Raw genomic sequence first — 5244 nt, 5'->3', positions numbered from 1 at the left:
CTGTAGGAAATGGCACACCTTCAATGTAAAGTATGTTTTTGAGCTTCAACTTGTAGGGACAGAAAAGGTGTGATGCCTTTCCTCACCCATCATAAGGGTCGCGGCTGACACTCCTGTAACAAAAGACAGGTTAACAAGAGAAAAGCGTAGCAGATTTATTTAATCAAGGTTTTACCTGACATGGGAGCATTTAGAATTGAAGATCCAAAGCCCCAAGGGAAAACTGTCCATGTTTATGCTTAAATTTGATGAAGAGTGGACAGCCACGTAGAAATGCAACTGGACAGAAAGTGAAAGATCTGACAGTGACAGCTGAGTGAGGAAACGCCGAAAGGCCTGTCTGTTCTGATTCTTCTTCGCCTCTCCATGTGGCCTTCCTTCCTCCCAGGTATAGGGCAAAACACCTTCTGGAATGAGGCCTTAGGACCTACCGTCAGACAAGGTAGGCCAGAGAATTTCTTTCTGACTAACTCTTACAAAGAATAGCGGGGGCAGGATAATAACATTTCTAGGTTTTACAGCTGGCTTTTGAGAAGAGGAGTTCTGGTTTCTGTGACCTGGCTGGAAGAATAGGAATCCTACTTTCCATAGCCTGCCGTGGGGAGGAAGGAGAGCAGGGGAAAGAAGGCCAGGAGAAGGGCAGAAAGAGACTTTGCTTCTGAGGCCTTTCCAGGGTCCTTCAGCTCAAAGGACTCAGCATGCCAAAGCCCCATACTTTGGGGAATCATTTTCAGAACCCCAACATACTTGACGGAAGAATAAAGGTAAAAATCAAGATCAACAAAATGTAACCCCAAAGTAATTGAACCTTCTTTGTTCATCATCTCATCTTCTCTCTCTCTCTCTTTTTTTTTTTCCTTGAGACAGAGTTTCACTCTGTTGCCCTGGGTAGGGTGTAGTGGCATCATCATAGCTCACTGCAACCTCCAACTCTTGGGCTTGATCGTGATCCTCCTGCCTCAGCCTCCCGAGTAGCTGGGATTACAGGCATGCGCCACCATGCCTGGGTAATTTTTCTATTTTTAGTAGAGATGGGGTCTACTCTTGCTCAGGCTGGTTTCGAACTCCTGAACTCAAGGGATTCTCCCACCTCGGCCTCTCAGAGTGCTAGGATTACAGGCGTGAGCCACCGCGCCTGGCCTCTCATCTCCTTTTGAGGCCAGTCTCAAGCCTGGTCACACACAAAACCCTCTGACTCAAGGAAGTATCTTGGTTTAGTGAACATTTCCTGTAGAGATGGAAGAGAGAATCATCTCATGTATCAGGAAGGAAAACTTCCCTTTAAAGTCTCTTTCCCCAAAACAGTTGTCTCTCCTCAGCAGCTGAATTTTCTCTCTCTCTCCTTACAACACTCACCTCATCAGTCTCTCTTCCCATCGCTCCTGGTCTCGCTTTCTTCCCGGTGCAAATTTTTAGTAGACAACACACACACAACTTAGTGGGTAGAATTCTGCTTCGTCCTACTTTACACATAAATGTTACTACATCCAATACTTCATTCTTGGGCTACTTAAACTCCATTTATAAATGTTCCTCCTATAAAGCTTCCTATTTTGAGCTGGTTCTTCTGCTGTGAATATCAAACTCTCCTCCCTGCCCCCCCAACTCCTGGATTTAGCTCTCTTCCTGGGTATCATTTCCAGGGAAACTATTAGGTCCAGAGCTGAGAGAGAGAGAGAGAGAGAGAGAGACATTCGAAGCTTCCTGTGTAGCCAAATGCTGTTTATTTTGATCATCTGGGTGCAGATGGGTGGAGGCGAAAAACTGTCCACACTGAGGGAGGGGAGAGCCTTGGGTTTTATAGAGGGTTTCTCTGGGGGAGTAAGTCAGTCGGCCAGGATAGCCACTTGTAATAAATTCTTTTTCAAACAATCAGCTCTTGGGACCCCTGTCCCAGTCACGTGCATTCTTCAGGTCTGGTGTCATCCTTATCAGGAGAGATAGGGAGGGATAAACTTCCTAGGGGGGTGGGGGAAGGAATGCTGCCTGCAGCTGCCTATGAGATTTACAGACTCTGGGGACTCTCCAGACTCCTGCGGCTATTGTTTTGCAAGCCTAAATTGTCCATTCCCCACATTCTGTCCTATGCATTCTGTCCTATACATACTTTGCGGATTCCGCCTGGGACAAACCTAACAGAAACAATGACAAGCAATTGTAGCAATTGCTCTGATTAACTGTTAAATCCCCTGGCACCTTCTTTCCCACTCTCTTGAGCATTTTGGTGGAGTTTGTTTGAGTTCACACTTCTACCCTACCTCCCTAGGTGCTTAGATTAGCATTAAGAGCGGGAGGGTTCTGGCCCTGCAGTGCTTTCGTTGAACCCTATTGTCACCATTACTAGCTGTCTGATCTTAGATAGATTATCCAACTCCTCTATGCCTCAATTTCCTAATCTGTAACCTTGGGGAAATACTAGTTACCTTTCTCTCAAGGTAGTTGTAAAGGTTAAATGAGATCAACGGAACAGAGCACTTATGACATTTATGAGCTCATATCTAGCCCCAGATGAGTGTAAGGTATTATATCTCTCTGCCACCAAATTTTGCTTCATCATAACATTTTATTCTTAAAACCATTGCATTAACAATACAAACAATACCTGTTGTATATAGTGCACACACACACACTCAATGTTATTCAATCATAATACCTATACAATAAATTGCAAAGGCAAGTATTTCACAACATATCAAAGTCTTCAGATAAACACCTAATAGTCTGGACTTTAAAATGATGCGTTCGCGTAGTGCTCTTGAAGCAGGAGTGTTCAGTTCTCGATAGCAGAACAAACCTGACCTTGGGGCAGGGACAGTCCAGCCCTTAACAGTGTACACGGTGCTTTTCAGAGCCTGAGCTCCGTTAGTGCTCCCACGGCACTGTGAGGTGGCATTATCACACCAGTGTTGCAGACGTAGAAACTAAGTTCTGCAGGGTTTAGGAAATTTGCAGAAGAGATACTAGTCACACTAGCAGGACAGAGCCAGATTGGAATCCAGATCTTCTGACCCAATGTCTTCTGATTTCCAAATGCTTTTGCTACGTGACCATGCTGAGTCACAGGCCACATTTCACTGTGTCTGGCTTAGTAACTAAAACAGATGATTAGAACTAACATCAAGAATAATTTTGTTCACCTTACACATGGAAGCAAGGAAAAAAAAAAGATAAAAAAGAATAATTTTGTTAATCATTACACACTTATTAAGCAACCCCTGTGTGTGACTAGTAAGGGAAAAGCTAAAGAAAAATAGATCTTTGCCCTTTCAAAGATAAGTTTGCAATAAAAGAGACATGACTATGGACAGAAAAAATACTCAGAGGCTCTTAGAAAGCCATGTAACACTCTCTTCTGAATTGCAAGCTGCATGCTATTTCACCTTTTACTGTCTCTGGATGCATTTAAAATCAATTGAACATCATAGTTTACCTGGTAGCATTTGTTTTCTTTCTTGGTGGCACAAATATTAATGACACTGCCTCTTAAAATCAATAGCATCTTAGAGAAAAGGAAATACGGAATAATTAAATGGGAGTTTATTTTATAGCAATGAACAAATATTTGTTAAAAAGCAAATCTTTCTGTGAGTGGTTAATAAAGTCACTATCTGTTACTATAAAACTAGAGGTCATCAGTACCACCATTATCGATTGCCACTGCCTGGCTGGGGCTCAACTTCCCCTTTCTCAGGATGAAGCACAGCAGGAGGTCCCTCAGTGCTGTTTCAGAGAAGCTTCCACAATTAGACTAACAAATTAACAATTTCAGATGACAATATAACCAGTAGGTAAAAAGTACACAAACAATCCTCACATAGGCAGAATATTAGAACAAACAAAATAAGTGAGTTCAGACAGAAGGACCATACGGTGTTCATGGGACACAGTGTTTGAGGTACACTTTCAGAGAAGTCTAATTTTAAGGGTTGGCCACCACGGTGACTCACACCTGTAATCCCAGCACTTTGAGATGGGAAATTACTTCGGGCCAGGAGTTTGAGACCAGCCTAGGCAACATAGCCAGACCCACATTTCTACAAAAAAAATGAAAAAAAAAAAAAAAAATCAGCTGGATGTGGTGGCCCAGGCCTGTAGTCCCAGCTCCTTAGGAGGCTGAGGCAGGAGGATCTCTTGAGCCCAGGGGTTTGAGGTTGCAGTGTGCTATGATGACACCGCTACACTCTAGCCAGCATGACAGAGTCCCTGTCTCTAAAAAAAAAATTTCAAGGGGTGAGTCTCAGGGGGAAGCTGCCCTAGTGGAGAGACCAGTGTGACACAGAGGCAGGAACATATCTGTACAAGTAGTGTCCTATGTAGATGTATGTACAGGTCTGTAAAGGCCAGGGAGACAGAGTACAATCAGAGCATTATGGACACTGATGCAAGAGACACGGGTTCAAATCCTGACCAAGGCGCATAGTGGTGTTGACTTTAGAAAAGTTATTTAATTATTTTGGGCATCAGTTTCCTCCTTTGTAAAATGGCTACAGAATATTTCTTTTAATCCGTGTGAGGAGCAGAGATAATATTTTACAAATATTAATACTTGCCAGGGAGCAGGCAGGCACTCAACTCAATAGGTGGTGATAAAATTGATTAGATTTTTGAATAGAAGGAGTGAATGAGCAAAGCCATGCTTTAGGGAAGTAACGTGGAACCTGTGATTAAAACGGATGGTAGGAAAGAAAGTGGTAAGAAGGAAATTAGTTAAGATGCTTTTTCAATGAGAGCTAACGGGCGAGGGGTGGGGATAAAGGAAGGTCTCCGTGCGTGGAGGTGCGACAGGGGGTGGGGGGCAGAAGGAGGGCTACAAGGACCCTGAACTTGGCCGCCGCGGCACCTGCCAGGACGGGGACAGAGCCTTCGGGTGGAGGCCTGGAACAGCACGTGAAGAATCCGGAGGGTGGGAAGTTTGGAGCCCACGTTACCGGGAAGAGGACACGGCGGAGGGCAGACATAGGTCTGGGGGGAAAGTCCTAGGAAGCTCCCCACCACCGCTGGCTAAATCCTGTCCGAGTGAGAATCTGTTTCCAGGTCCCCAGAGATTTGGTGAGACTCAATATAAGAGAAGGGGCCGACGGAGGGGACGGCCGGGTGCCCGCAGCCCGGCTCCCTCGCCGGACCCCCGCGGGTGCCCGGAGGAGGCGGAGCGCGGCTCCTGTGCCGGTCCCGTCGCTCCGGGCCAGTTCCCGGCCACCTCCCCGCACGCAGCGCCGCTGGGCGGAGCCGGAGGAGCGCCCGCCC

Source organism: Eulemur rufifrons, chromosome 16 (genome assembly GCF_041146395.1).
Source record: "Eulemur rufifrons isolate Redbay chromosome 16, OSU_ERuf_1, whole genome shotgun sequence".
Taxonomy (NCBI): domain Eukaryota; kingdom Metazoa; phylum Chordata; class Mammalia; order Primates; family Lemuridae; genus Eulemur; species Eulemur rufifrons.
The sequence above is the reverse complement of the archived record's forward strand: the minus strand, read 5'-3'. Positions refer to the sequence as shown.